This window comes from Mirounga angustirostris, unplaced genomic scaffold (genome assembly GCF_029215605.1).
Source record: "Mirounga angustirostris isolate CCGP_5_RB_7025 unplaced genomic scaffold, mMirAng1.0.hap1 SCAF_18, whole genome shotgun sequence".
Classification (NCBI taxonomy): Eukaryota; Metazoa; Chordata; class Mammalia; order Carnivora; family Phocidae; genus Mirounga; species Mirounga angustirostris.
In genome coordinates this window covers 964333-980137 of record NW_026991726.1, presented here as the reverse complement: position 1 = coordinate 980137, position 15805 = coordinate 964333, and the positions used below count along the sequence as shown (strand labels likewise).

Below are 15805 nucleotides of genomic sequence, written 5' to 3'. Positions count from 1 at the left end.
TTGTGTGAGGAGGAAGTTGGATAAGGGGACCCCAGGCAGTGGTGACCTCACTTCCCTGACAACAGAACCCAACAGAATTTGGAACCCCGGTAACCAGGCACCCACATTCCAGAGACAGCCCCCTGCCCAGCTCATTTCTTTGGAGACCCTCCAACAAAAAGCATGTTCGGGTGCTGCTTCCCCAAATCTGGACGCTGCAGGCTGAAGAAAGAGCGCCCTGCAAACGCTGTCCCCCGCTGGGGATGTCGAATCAGGGCTCCCCACCGCCTCTGGCCATTTGGCCGGAAGGACAGAAAGGTGACACCAGGAGGCCCAGAGCCTGCCACCCAGCCCCACACGCTCTGATCTAACCTGTGCAGCCCCAGGCCCCCGTCCGTGTGTGTGTGTCTGTGCGTGTCTGTGTGTGAGTGTGCGTGTGCGTGCGTGTCTGTGGGTGTGCGTGTGTGTGTGTGAAGAGGGGTCATGCGGGGTGGGGCGACCCTGAGCAGGAGCAGGCTGATGAGGGGTCAGATTCCCAGTGGGCAGGTCATGTTCAAGGTCAAGGCTGGCTGGGTGGGATGGGGTGTGCGGGCGCTGCCCCTTCTACCCAGGGTTTATCCCGATAGTCCTGCAGGGATGGGTCACTGCATCCCGGGTGCAGGGCTGTGCACTCACAGGTCTGTGTCTGATCTGGGAGCAGCAGGGGGACTGGGCAGGAGGACAGTGAGGATGGCCGGGCAGAGCTGTGATGCCTCCAGCCGGCTACCCGTCCCTGTCTTTGCAGAAGGCCACGGATGACCTCCCGAGGCGGCTGGCGGACATGCCCTCCTCCCTGACGGAGGGGTTGACCCCACAGGCATCCCCAAAAACAAGTGCTGGGGATTGCCGGGCAAGACCTCCAACACCCCCCAGACCACTGTCCCAGGTGGTTGGTCACCGGACAGTGGTCCAGGAGCCGAAGCCCACAGAGACCGAGCCCGAGGGTGAGAAGGCTGGGGCTGGGTGTTTGTGGTGTGTGGGGATGGGTCGGTGCTGACCCCACAGGGACGAGCCCCCAGAGGCTGGTGTGGGGCCTGGAGCAAAGACTGGGCGCAGAGCATCCAGCGGGTGGACTGCAGTCGGGGAGACACCCCGGGGAGGGCTCCTTCCTGGCTGCAGCTTCTCTGGGAGGCCCTGGGCTGGGTTCTGTCTCCGCAAAGGCCCACGGACAGCGGGCTCGGGGTGAGCTTTTCTCCTCTCACAGCTGCTCCACCACCTGAGGAGCTAGAGCCGGCTCCAACTCCATCGGCAGCTCTGAAGGGAGGGGTGGTGCCTGCAGCGACTTCAGGAGGAGACCAGGAGCCGGCAGGTGACCCGGCACCCACCCACGGACAGCCTGACGCGGGCCAGGAAGAACTGGCACCTGCACCTGACCCAGCTCCTGCTACTGTTCCTGCCCCTGACCCAGCTCTGGCCCTGGATCCTGCACCTGCCACTGCTCCAACCCAGCTCATGCCCCTCCTCCTACCCCTTCCCCTGCCCCTGCCAGAGCCACTGCCCCTTCCCCTTCCCCTGCCCCTGCCAGAGCCACTGCCCCTTCCCCTGCCCCTGCCAGAGCCACTGCCCCTTCCCCTGCCCCTGCCTGAGCTCCTGTTCCTACTCCTTCTCCTGCTCCTGTCCCTGCCCCTGCCAGACTCGCTGCCCTTTCGCCTGCCCCTTCCTGGGCTCCTGTTCTTGTCCCTGACCCTGCTCCTGCCCATAACCCTACCCCTGCCAAACCTGCTGCCCCTTCCCCTGCCCCTGCCTGAGCTCCTGTTCCTGCTCCTTTTCCTGCTCCTGCTTCTGCCCCGTCCCCTGCAAGACCTGCTGCCCCTTCCCCTGCCTGAGCTCCTGTTCCTGCTCCTTTTCCTGCTCCTGCGTCTGCCCCTTCCCCTGCAAGACCTGCTGCCCCTGCCCCTGCAAGACCTGCTGCCCCTGCCCCTGCCCCTGCCTGAGCTCCTGTTCCTGCTCCTTTTCCTGTTCCCGCTTCTGCCCCTTCCCCTGCCAGACCCGCTGCCCCTTCCCCTGCCCCTGCCTGAGCTCCTGTTCCTGCTCCTGCTTCTGCGCCTTCCCCTGCCCCTGCCTGGGCTCCTGTTCCTGTTCCTTTTCCTGCGCCTGCTTCTGCCCCGTCCCCTGCAAGACCTGCTGCCCTTGCCTGAGCTCCTGTTCCTGTTCCTTTTCCTGCTCCTGCTCCTGCCCCTTCCCCTGCCAGACCTGCTGCCCCTGCCCCTGCGCCTGCCGGAGCTCCTGTTCCTGCTCCTTACCCAGGTCCTGCCCTAGATCCTGCACCTGCCACGACTGCTGATCCTATCCCTCCCCTTGCCCCTGCCCCTGGCCCTGCTCTTACACCTGTCCCTGCCCCTGGCCCTGCCCCTATCCTAATCCCTGCCCCTACTCCTGCTCCTGCAGGGCTCCCAGAGCCACATCCAGAGCCCACAGCCCTGCGGGGAGAGCTCCTTGTACAATTACCCTTAGTTCTATCGCCGGACCCCAACGCCTCGCCAGATTGTTTCATCCCCTCCCCCTATATTCTTTCTCTCTGGTTCATATTGTTCTGGTTCATATTGTTCATTTTCATGTTCTGTATACTGTTTATTATTTGTTTTAAATAAAATTACTTGTTTTCAACTGAACATGTGATGAGCATAAGTACATTCCCAACGCTGTGCCACCACACCCCAGAACATTGCTGCGGAATATCTCATGTCTCAAAGGAGTCCCCGAACCAGAAGCCCCCCTGCCCATTTCTCCCCCAGCCCAGACCCTGGAAACCCCTAAGCTGCTTTCTCTCCCTATTCTTTTACTCGTTCTGGATGTTTCTGTACGTGGAATCATGCAATAGGAGCCTTTGTGTCTGCCCACCTATTTTCAAAGGGGACTCGTTTTCTTCTATTTATTTGTCATAAAATTTCCCTTATTCGATATTGAAATCCCCGATGGATTACAGATCAGATGTAATCGTAGACGCCTCTTTAGGAATTATGGGCACAGGGGCGCCTGGGTGGCTCAGTCATTAAGCGTCTACCTTCGGCTCAGGTCATGATCTCAGGGTCCTGGGATCGAGCCCCGCATCGGGCTCCCTGCTCCGTGGGAAGCCTGCTTCTCCCTCTCCCACTCCCCTTGCTTGTGCTCCCTCTCTTGCTGTGTCTCTCTCTGTCAAATAAATAAATAAAATCTTTAAAAAAAAAAAAGGAATTATGGGCACAATCTCGGGGCGGAGACCCCTGTACCTGCTGGGACACTGCAGCCTGACCCCAGACAGGAAACGGCTGGTTACTCCTGTGGCCCACACAGAAACCAGGGAAACGCAGAAAGCTGGAAGACACACCACAAAGCAAGGCCAGAGAAAGGTTTCACCTGACTCTGGTTCAAACCACGCTCCAAGTCACTGGGTTCCACAGGGATGGAGACCAAACACATGCCATTCCAAGGGGGAGGATAGGCACGCAGGGAATATGTGTCAGAGATGTGGAGCTCCCGGGGAAGGATTCCGGCAAAGGAAACCCTATGGAGGCAGCGCTCGTCACCCTCAGACTGGCAGGTGTCTGGTCTGGGGAGAACGTGAGGAAGTGGAGGTCCAATGCAGGTCCCCTGGAGGAAAGGGTGACGGGCACCCTTGTCTGGGAGAACAGTGAGCATCACCCACCCCAGGCTGCAGGTGCACCCATAACCTGGCATGCTCGGCCTCGGACTCACCCCCGGAAACTCTGGCTCGGTTTTTCACAGATCTGCTTTCAGGAGTGTTCATCACAGCAGTGGTGGAGAGAGCAGGGAATGGAACAACACTAATGCCCAAGGAGATGGATGGGATCCATGGTCCCAGTCCTCATGATAGAGTGCCCTGTAGCTACTCTCACGTTGTCCTTCGGGGCACAGGATCCGGGAAGCCCCTCCTGAGACTCCCTCCTGCCACCCTGTTCCTGGGAACATTGAGAATTGTTTGAGGAGGAGGTGGAGAGGATCCAGGATGACACCGGATCCAAGGAGAAGGAAAGTCAGCACTGGGAGGACAGATGGACGTGCCCTGAGCCACCATCCAGGACCCAGGCTGTGGTGCCCTCGGACCTCACCCCAAATAATGGCTCCTGAGGTACAGATCCAGCTTCTGTGGTTTCACTCCCTCCCTCCCTACGTCATTTATTCACTCATTCATTCCCCCCTCTCTCTCCTTCCCCTCCACTCCTCCCTTCCCTCCCCCACTCCCTCCCTCCCTGCCTCTCTGCCTCCCTCCCATCCTCCCTGCCTCCCTCCCTCCCCTCTACCCCTCCCATCCTCCCTTTCCTCCTGCCTCTCTCCCCTCCTTCTCTCCCATCGTCCCTCCCTCTCTCTTTCCCTCACTCCCATCCTCCCTCATTCAGCACAAGATCTGGGGTCCCTGCTGGGTACTGAGCACTGGGGCTTCATTAGTGAGCACCCCCCAACCCAAATGGTCACGTCCACTGTGGGAGGTGATGGGGGGCAGTCCTCATGGCTAGCTCTGGCGATGAGCACTACGAATCTGCTCCTGGAAACAGGCCAGTCACACAAAGAAAAGAATGGAGAGACCCGTGTTTAGCACCTCCTCTAGAAAAATCTCGTCCTGAAAAGTGATGAAAAATAAGTATGTCCTAGACTTCATGCCATGTGAGTTCTAATGGCAGGTACGCACTGATTCCTAGAACCAACAAAGAGTAAATCATCCAGTGTCAACTGGGGAGTTGTGACACAACTTTTCTGACCAAATGACAGCATTTCAGCCAACATCTCCAGGGCCTCCGAGTTTTCCCAAGGGTCTCTGTGATCCTTTGATCCTTCCATCCACCTCCTTGGGAAGCTCTGTCCTGTCCTCTTCCTTGTCTCCTGCCTCTTCTGAGACCCTTCCGTGGTTTCCCCCTCCCCCCTTGCCAGGGCCGCCCTCAGCAGGATTCCCCATGCCCCTTGGCTGGGCGCCCGCATCCCACACTGAGCCCCATGAGCCCAGTGCCTTCTGCAAGGCCTGTGCGCTCCCTCTGGGGTCACTTGGCATCTCCCCTTACAGCAACCTGCGTCGTCCTGTGCTGAGTCTCCTCTGAGCAGTCTGTGAGGCCGGCCTGTGCCCGTGTCACCGGAACAGAAGCGAGAGTCCAGAACGTCCAGACGACCCGCTCCCAGTCCCAGCGTGTGGAGCCTGGGCCAAGGATGGTCCACGAGCAGAGGAGGACTCGGACCCAGGGAGCCTGAGGGAGGATGTGGCACATTGAGCCCATAGGATGAGAGTGAGCAATGTGGGGGCCTGGTGCTCAGACCTGCTGGGAGACCACATCGCACTGACTCTGTCCACAGGGCTGGAGGTTTTCAGGGTATCCACCCTCCCATGCTGCAGGCTGGCAGTGACTGGCAGGGGAGGAGGCACACCTGATGCAGGAGAGAGCCCTCAGGCAGAGAGGAGGGGGCAGGCTCTCCCCCAGCAGCTGCAGGAACTCGGGGTAACCACTCTCCCAGGCTGCAGGCTGGCAGTGACTGGCAGGAGAGGAGGCACCTGGTGTGAGAGAGAGCCCTCAGGCAGAAAGGAGGGGGCAGGTGGTCCCCCAGCAGCTGAAGAAACTCAGGGTAGCCACCCTCCCAGGCTGCAGGCTGGCAGTGGCTGGCAAGAGAGGAGGCAGCTGATGCAGGAGAGAGCCCTCAGGCAGAGAGGAGGGGGCAGGCTCTCCCCCAGCAGCTAGAGGAACTCGGGGTAGCCACCCTCCCAGACTGCAGGCTGGCAGTGGCTGGCAGGAGAGGAGGCGCACCTGGTGCAGGACAGAGGCCTCAGGCAGAGAAGAGGGGGCAGGCTCTCCCCCAGCAGCAGGTGCACTTGGGCAGGCTGAGGGGGCATCAGTGGACAGCAGTGCCTGCAGCTGGGGTCTTCACACAGACCCCCTCCTCAGCCTCAGCACAAGCTTGTCTGGATGACCTTTGTCCCCCAAACACAAAGTCTGACCCAGGACCCCCCTCAAGCCCTGACTCCCAATCCTTTCTACTCAACTCAAGTGACAAGAAATGGCCAATAGTTTAGGTGGTGTTGGGTGCACAGGGACATTTGCTTTTCTGGCCCATGCTGTAACGTTGCTGGCATTTTAAAGATCTCAGGGCTTTGATTCAAAAATGGCAGGATGCCGGGGACCCCAGACAGCTTTCTGGAAACATGCCTCTCGGCCTTGCAGCCCTCCCATCCCACCAGCTGCTCAGAATCCCTCCAAGCCACAGACCCACAGTCTTAAGTCCTCAGATGGCCCAGGCGACGTGCCTTCAAAAAGTGATCCCGGTGGGACTGCAGGACACACTGCAGATTCCAGCAAATCCCCCTCCCAGAAAGTGAGGGTACCACTGGATGAACTGTCCAAAAACAGCCAGGTCAGGGTTCCAGGAAGACACCAGAGGCACAGGAGTAACTGAGGAGCATCTGAAGGCCAGGTAGGGACAGTGAGAACCTCTGGTGTTTTTGCCTAGGGGCAGCTCCAGTCCCCCTAAACCCTCAGTGGAATGGCTTTACTGGGGCACTGGGGGGGAACCATGCCTGGAGGACCCGTGGCTCCACTGTCCGAGGTCGCCGACTTGATCAGTGCACAGGTGGGGAAAACCGGCCACACCCCGAAGAATTTCTAGAAACAGTAGCCATCTCAGTGGTAGCAGACCTGGGAGGTCAACCTTTCAGCTGCCTGAGGTGAGATCGAGCCACAGACCAGCACACTAGCCAGAAATGGAAGAAGGAGAACCAGTTCTTCATTTCATAGTTTCTAAGTCACCGGTTTGTTCCTATGGTTAGTATACCTTGCATCCTGGGAAATCTCTGCCTGTCTAAGGTCTTGAAACTGTTCTCCTCATGTTCTCTGCTGGAGAGGTTCTTGCAAAATCTCTGGTTTATAGGTAAAAATCATCTGGAATTGACTTTGGTTGGCACACCCATGCTGGGAAAAGGATGAAGCTTCCCCAAAATACTAAAAATAGAACTCCCGTATGATCCCACTATCAGGTAGACCTTTTCAGGAAATAAAGTCAGTTTCTCGAAGTAAGATCTGCATTCTCCCACCCAATCTCCCTGAGGAGGAGTGGCCACCCTTAGCGACCCTCCCCTTGAGGCAGGTGCCTCCCTGGACAAGGGGCTACCCCAGGGCTGGAAGGTCTCCACAGCAGCACATCCGATGTCCTGGATACTAGGAGACAGAGTACAGCACCAGGCCAGTGAGGGTCAGGACACACTACCCCAAATATGGCACCTTGGCAAAATAAATATAGTAGCTAAAAGAACTTTTGCATAGAGCAAAGCAAGAAGGTCTCTCTGACCCCCAGCCATCAGCCCTTTTTCCCTTAAGCAGGTCAGAAGACTCCCATGTGGAACTTTCTCGCCCCGGACCACAGGGATGATGTGCTTATCACCAGAGTCAAGGAATTTAGGACCACGGGGTCTATACAAACACACCTGGTTAAACTAACCCTTATCTTCCTAGTTACTTCTTTACCGTTTACGAGCCCTAGTCCAAACCCCTGCGTCTGTCCATTCTTCACACACTTACTGCTTCTTTGTCTAAAAGGTAGAAGAGCTGTCTGCTCCAGTCACCTCTGCTGGTCTTCATGGTCTTGTGAGGCTCCCACCAAAGCAACCAATACATTTTGCTTGCTTTTCTCCTGTTCATCTGTCTTTGTCAATTTCCAGACTCAGCCGGGGACCTTAACAGGGTTGAGGAAAACTTTTTCCTCTCTTGCAGCCCTGTGGGGCAGGGGGTGGGGCGTCAGGAAAACCCATCCCATCTTCCTGGCTTTGGTTAAAACCGACCTCTGCTGGGAAGCAGCACAGGACTGTGCACGGCTGGGGGAGCCAGAGAGAGGCACGTGGAACATGTAGGAGCTACCTGACCCCCAGCCGGGGGACTTGGCCCCAGTGACAAGTCCAGGGTGTGATTATGAATATTATAATGGAAGCATCCTGAACATCAGAGCTTCCCCACTCCAGGCTTCATGATTGCTGCTCGTTGTAGTTGCTACTGTTGGCTTAGTGACTTTTCTGAACTCACTTTGTCAAGTCTGTATTCTTTGCTGTGTGTGGCCACTGAATCCCTGTGCTGTTAACTCAGTGGTCAGCCAGTGGCTGGGCAGAGAGGTCACCCCTGTTTCCGAGCTATGGGCTACAGACTGGAAGTCCCCACAACCTCCTCTTCAGGTTTGAATAATCTGCTCCAGTGGCTCATGGAACTCAGAGAAACATGTTACTTACTAGATGACCAGTTCATTAAAAGGACAGAACTCAGAGCCAGGCAGCTGGAATCGATGAGCAGGGCAAGGTGTGTAGAAGAAGCTCGGGGCTCCCCCGCTCTCTGAGTTAAAGAGGCCTTTGTCCACCTCCACTCTGACCTTCGTCTGTACTTCCTAACTGATGACGTCCTTCCTTCGGGCTCATCTGTTAACTCAAGTGAAAGACCCGGTGGGCACCAAAATGACTCCTCAAGTAATAACCACTGCTGATGTCCTGGTGATTCTTGGGCACAGCCATGAATCTCAGCTTCTTCATGATGGGGCGCAGCCCAGCAGCTGTGGATCCCACAGGTCCTCCAGGGGCAGCCCAGCAGCTGTGGGTCCCACAGGTCCTCTCGGGGACAGCCCAGCAGCTGAGGGTCCCACGGGTCCTCTGGGGACAGCACCTTAATGGGCTTATGGTCCAGCAAGTACCTGTTCAGGTGGCTCTCATTGTGCCACACAGCCTCAATCCCAGTGGCCAGGTTGACCCCCATTGCCTGGTGACAGGCCAAGGTCAGTTGGTGAACCTCTACCACCGACCCCCCAAAAAAGGTCCTCATGTAGTAAAAGTCGCCCTTGTCCCTGGGGATGTGTGCCTGGGACTGTGGCCAATGCTCGTAGCTGAAGTCCTTGTGGGCTGCCTGGTAGAAACCGGGGTGCAGGGTGCCGAAGAGGGGGGACAGGATCTCCATACTCACGTGGTCGCAGAACTTCATATCCACCTCTGTGCATACCAGGTAGTCCACCTCACGGAGGAAGTGTGGAATTATTCTTAGAAAATATATTGTAAGCCCTCAGGAGTGATTGTGGAAGCAGCAGAAAGGTCAACAGCATTCCTGTTCTCAGACTATTGAACGCAAGGGCCCAGTAGGAGCAGGATCCCATGATCCCCAGGGGCAGGGCACAGGTTAGGAGCTAGGAAAGAATGTAACCCTCAGTTCCCCTTTCTGCACCTGGTGCTTGCTAGCACAAACATCTTGCTTTTCCCTTATCCCATGACTGCCTCCCTGCGTGCCTGTCCCTAGGGGAGGGTACAGGACTGCTTTACTGCTTCAGGATACTTGCCATCCCTTTGTCCTCCTTTCCCATGCTTTGAGGCAACTGCCCTTGCTTTTCTGATAAAAAAATGAAATAAAAGCAGAGGCAGCCCTGCATGGTCACTCAGCTGCTGGGCTGCCCCCCATCATGAAGAAGCTGAGATTCATGGCTGTGCCCAAGAATCACACATGTTTCTCTGAGTCCCATGAGCCAATGGATCAGATTATTCAAACCTGAAGAGGAGGTTGTGGGGACTTCCAACTCATGGCAGGTGGGGACAGAACCTTCAGGGGGTCAGCCAGGGGAGGGGACCCGCAGGGTTTGCCCGGGAGCTCAGCACAGGGGGAGTGTTCCTGGCTCCAACATGCTGACTGTGGGGCTGCATGGGTCACAGGGTCAACTACCCGAACCCTTAACCCTAACCCTATCCCCTAACCCAACCCTAACTCTAATCAAACATCATGCTCAATTTAGAGGACTGACAGCTCTACTCTGAAATCACAAACAAGTCCATCATGCTGGCTTTCACTCATTGCTCAGTATCGTACTGGAAGTTCTACCCAGAATGATAAGGCAAGAAATCCACATGTGAAAGAAAACAGTAGAACTACGTCTATTCAGAGACCAGAGATGACATCATCTTATATAGAGAGCTTCCTAAACAATCAACAAAAAATGATTACAGCCAGTTAATATCAACACACAAAAATCTCTCTTATTTGTATACATTAGCCATGAATCATCCAAAAAATAATTTAAGAAAACAATTCCATTTTAGGGAACATTAACATTGACAAAATACTCAGGAATAGATGTAATCAAGGTGCAAGGCTTGTACACTGAAAATTACAAAACATTGCTGAAAGAAAGGGAAACCTAAATAAATCTGAGGACCCCATGGTGATGAAAAGACATACTATTGATAAGATGGCAATAGTACACAATGCAATGTGGAAATTCAATGTGTTCCCGAGGAAATTCACAAAGGCCTTTGGAAAGAAATGCACAAGCTAATCCTAACAGTCATATGGAATTTCAAGGGACCACAAAATAGCCAAAACAATCTTGAAAAAGAAAATCAAAGGTGAAAGGTCATACTTCCAAAGTTCAAATATTAATACAAAGCAACAGTAAATAAAACATTGTGATACTGTCATAAAGGTAGCATTCACCCTGAAACAAATAATACATTATACGTTAATTAGTTGATTTTAAATTTAAAACATTTTTTAAATAAATAAATAAAATAGTTTTTTTAAAAAAGATATGTATACAGATCAGTGGGATTTAACTGACAGCCCAGAAATAAACCCCTTCATCTGTGGTCCACTGAATTTTGACAAGGGTGGCAACATTACACTGGGGGAGAGAATGGTCTTTTCAACAAAGGGTGCTAGACAATTGACTGACTATCCATGTACAGAGAGATGAAACTGGACCCTTACCTCACACCACATATAAACATTAACTCAAAATAAATTAAAGGCTTAAATGTAAGAGGTAAAACTATAAACTCTAGAAGAAATAAATGGGGATAAATCTTCATAAGCTTGGATTTAGCAATGCTTTTAGATCTGATACCAAAGCATAAGAAAGGAAAGGAAAAAATAGATAAAATAATGTCCTCAAAATTAAAAATCTGTTCTGGGTGCCTGGGTGGCTCAGTTGGTTAAGCGTCCGACTCTTAATTTTGGCTCAGATCATGATCTCAGGGTTATGAGATCAAGACCACGTCAGGCTCCACACTGAGTATGGGGCCTGCTTAAGATTCTCTCTCCTTCTCCCTCTGCCCCTGACCACTTGCACACTCTCTCTCACTCACTCTTAAAAAAGAAATGTAAAAAAAATAAAAATCTGTACATCATAAGATACTATCTGGAAAGTGAAAAGAAAGCCCCCAGAATGGAAGAAAATGTTTGTACATTATTTATCTAGTAAGAGTCTGTTGCCCAGAATATGTAAAGAGCTTTTACAACTCCTCAGCAAAAAGACAACCCATTTTTTAAAATAGACAAAGGACTTGGGTAGACCTTCCTCCAAAGAAATCATACAAATGGTGAATAGCACATGAATAGATGTTAAGCATCCTTAGTCTTTATGGAAATGAAGATTTAAACCAGTTAGATGTCCTTTTACACACGATAGAATCGCTGTAATCAAGAAAACTAAAATAACAGATTTTAGAAAGGATGTTGAGAAACTGAAACCCTTACACCTTGCTTGTGAAAAATGGTGAGTCTACGTATAAAATATTTTGGCATTTACTCAAATAGATCAAAGTAGAATTACCATATGGTTCAACAATTACACTCCTAGATGTATACCCCCAAAATTGAAAACACTGATACAAACAAAAATGTACAGAAATATTCGTAGCAGCAGTGTTCACAATAGGCAAAACCCAGAAACTATGCAAATGTCCATCAATGGGGAAAGGATAAACAAAATGAGGTAGATCCATAAATGGCAATCTTGTTCTGCCCTATGAAGGAATGAAGTAAAATGGTTCATTTGTAGAAAAAAATAGGGTGGCTCCTCAAAATATTGAACGCAGAATTCCACTGCAGCATATATGCCCCCCAAAACTGAAAGTACAAGTACCCTTATTCAGAGCAGCAATTTTCACAACAGCCAAAAGGTGGAAGCAACCCAAGTGCCCACTGACGGATGAATGGATAAACAAAATGTGGCATATACAGTGTGGAACTCGATTCAGCCTCAAAAACGAAGGGAGTTCTGACACAGGCTACGACACGGATTGACCCTGGAAGTCGTTTCGCTGAGTGAAATCACCAGTCACAGGAGGACAGACACTGTGTGATCCCACTTACAGGAAGTATCCTGAGACACAGAGTGGAATGTGGCTGCAGGGGCCGAGGGGGAAGGGCAATGGGGAGCTGGCGTCTCATGCACAGAGTCCCCCTCGCCGAGAAGGAAAGAGTGCTGGAGAATGAGGGACAACCGCGCAACTCGGCTGAGGCCAGAGAACTGTGCACCTGCAATGTTGTAAGTGGTCGATACTATTATGTTTAGTCGCAGTGAAAAGATGAATGAGGGACTGAGGCAGGTCACAGCGTGGGTGGACACTGAAAACAGCCGCAGTGACAGAAGCCAGACAGGAAAGGCCAGATTGCAACCAGCTTGCTCTTTACATCCGCCAAGGTTACCCGCATAAGGCAACGTGTCGGGAGCAGTTCCAGAAGAAGAAAACCGGACGCGAGTGGAAAAGGACGCTTCAGACAGTGGGGCAGGTGGTGACAGTGGAAGCGGGCCTACGGGCTGGGTTGCAGTGTGGACACCGGATGATCTCCGCACTTAGGGTCCTGTGCCGGTTCCGCGGGCCGGCGTCCCTGTTCGGGGTCCAAGGCACCCAAGCGCCCCGTGTGAGGTGGTCAATATGCTGAGCCAACGACAGCTGGGGGCCTGAGTGCGGAGACCGAGCGTTTGTGCCGCTGGGACAGGCTCGCCGCAGTCGGTGACTCTTCCGAACACCCACGTCAGCACCTCCCAGAGAAGCAGAACCGCCAACCTCCCTGCCGGAGCCGGAGCCCCACCCAGATCCTGACCGCGTGGACGCGGGAAGGAGCCCGAGCCCCGCGGCGGGTGTCCCCTCCCTGCCTGCAGATTGTCTGAGCAGCCCCAGGAACCGAATCCGAGGGGCACATAAACACAGACCCCGGGGCCTCGGAGCGGATCCGAGCTCAGGAAGGGGAGACCCGCCAGCCCCGAGCCCAGCCCCGCGCGGGACCCCACGTCGGCGCACACAAAGCCCCGCATCTACACAGCGCGCCCTTCCCCAGCGGGGCCCCGGGAGCTCGCACCCCCCCCCCCCCCGCAGTCCCCGCTCAGGCGGCTTCTCCTCACCTTCTACTCCCGGGGGGTCCTGACGCGGCCGGACTCCTGTCAGCGTGGACGCGGACCAACGTCCTCCCGGAGTCTCCACACCACGTCCGGAGGAGACCCGGCTGCCATCAGCGTGGACGCGGCCCCACGTCCTCCCGAAGTCCCCACAGCGGGTCCGGAGGAGACCCGGCTCCTATCAGCGTGGACGCGGCCCCACGTCCTCCCGGAGTCTCCACAGCGGGTCCTGATGCGGCCAGACTCCTGTCAGCGTGGACGCGGCCCCACGTCCTCCCGGAGTCTCCACAGCGGGTCCTGAGGAGGCCCGGCTGCCGTCAGCGTGGACGCGGACCCACGTCCTCCCGAAGCCTGGGCGTCAGCACAGTGGGTTCTGAGGCTTTGGAACGCCCGTCAGCGCCCGAGGAGAAGGGCTGAGCGCGCATGCCCCGCAGGGTCTCGGAGCGGGACTCGGGCGCCCCCTGCGGGAGGCGGGGGCAGTGCAGGATGCGGTGCCCGCAGTTCAGCGGAGGCCCCTGTCCTGGGGTCCAGCTGAACCCATTACATTTCGGAAATTCGAACTGAAATGGAGTCCAATTGTCCCCGACTTCTCCAGAAATAGAAACAATTAATTAGAAACCATACGGAATTAAGTGAAATGCAGACACAGGCTTTACAACTTACACCAAAATTCATTCAAAATTGTAGATAAATTTAAAATGTAAAACTATCAAAATAAAGGGGACGCCTGGGTGGCTCAGTACTTAAGCATCTGCCTTCGGCTCAGGTCGTGATCCCAGCGTCCTGGGATCCAGCCCCGCTTCGGGGTCCTTGCTCAGCAGGGAGCCTGCTTCTCCCCTGCCTGCTGTTCCCCCTGCTTGTGCTTGCTCTCTCTCTTTCTCTCTCCCTCTGCTAAAATAGCTTTTTGCAAACCAGAAAGAAGTGTTTAGGACACCTTCTAATTTGGAAACTTGGCAGTGTGGCTTTAATTAGTAGATCAGAAAAAAGATTTCTTAGGAGGTGGAGTGACTTTTCCAAGGTCCCATGGCCACTTTTTACAGGCTCCCAGTCTAGTGCTCTTTCCACTACTGATACATTTTCCATTCTCCCTCTTTTTTTAAAAAAAATATTTTACTTATTTATTTATTTGAGAGAGAGAGCATGCACACAAGTGGGGCGAGGGAGAAGGCGAGAGAATCTTGAGCAGACTCCACACTGATTGCGGAGCCCAACGTGGGGCTTGATCCCACGACCCTGAGATCATGACCTGAGTCAAAACCAAGAGTCTCTCACTCAACCGACTGAGCCACCCAGGCACCCCATCCATTCTCTTGTAACTAAAATACTCCCTGGAGTGACAGCTCTAGGGATTCTACACCAAGTGGACTCTATGCTTTCTCTAAAGGACCATTAGTAAATATTTTCAGCTTTGGGGGCCATATGGTCTCTGTTACAACTGTTCAACTCTGTCTGTGTAGCCGTGCAGCAGCCATGGAAAATATGTAAACAAACGGCATCACTATGTTCCAATAATACTTTAATTACAAAAACAGGCAGTGGGCTAGCTTTGGCCTGTGGACTGTAGTTCTCAGGCCCCTATATAGACTAAGGTTGGAGTCCAGTTTCATTAACCCTCACTTTCCTGTTCTGTAAAAAGGGTATAATAATCAGTATAGCTGTATAGGTTGGTTGTAAGGCTTCAATGATGTGAGTAGGTCATCTGTTTATAGCACCTGGCACATAACACTCAATAAATGTTGGCAATTATTATTAGTATTATTATTATTTAAAGACTTTATTTATCTATTTGAGAGAGAGAGAGAGAGCTTGAGTGGGGGGATTGGGGGGCAGAGGGAGAGGGAGAAGCAGTCTCCCTGCTGAGTAGGGAGTCCAACATGGGGCTCAATCCCAGAACCCCAAGATCATGACCTGAGATGAAGACACTTAACCAACTGAGCCACCCAGGTGCCCCTTTTATTTTTTTTAATTTCACTACAGTTAACATACTGTTATATTAATTTCAGGTATACAGTATAGTAACTCAACAATTGTATACATTACTCAGTGCTCATCATGATAAGTATACTCAATCTCTTTCACCTATTTCACCCATTCATCCCTATTATTATTTTTTATTATTATTTTACCACTAGTTTACTTTTTACCATACCTTCCAAAAAAAGGAAGAGAAACAAAGGAATCAACATTTAGTGATCTTTCTTTTTCCCTTGCCCCAGACAAACCAAAATGTGCCCACTGCCATGAGCCCCCCACTGCTTCACGGACATTATCGGGTAGCTGATCATCACAATCACACAGATGGTAACATCACACTCTGAGCTCCCAGGGCTCCGTATGCCTCAGATAGACAGTGTGTCTTCTATTTGGAACCCTGGTAAGTTCTGAGCTCCAACAGCCTCCTGGCTCCCTGACACCAGGTGCTCAAATAGGTAGTTTCTTTTAAAATATTGAACAGCTTTCACTTTCACTGTTTATTTCTAGAGATTTTAATGAAGCCAGGTGCATAGTTTCAAAGACCAGTCGTTTTTGCTGGTGCCACCCTGCCCCTTCTGTTCCCTTCTCATTCGAGATTTTGTACTTCACAGAGCTCCATCCTTCCAGTGCTTGTGAAAGCTACAGGAACTGGGGCTTCAGCTTTGTTGAAACCTTACTCATCTCTCCTCATGCAAATAGGATGGGATTC

General features: G+C 52.9%; 1 long non-coding RNA gene across 1 annotated transcript; it reads right to left on the bottom strand.

Moving 5' to 3' along the window:
* Window positions 1-9856: 9856 nt before the first annotated feature.
* Window positions 9857-13595, bottom strand: LOC135363101 (uncharacterized). The gene is made up of 2 exons (XR_010408807.1): window positions 13129-13595; window positions 9857-12687 (listed from the first exon to the last, which is right to left on the bottom strand). It is a non-coding gene; the product is annotated as an uncharacterized LOC135363101 (long non-coding RNA).
* Window positions 13596-15805: the final 2210 nt, after the last annotated feature.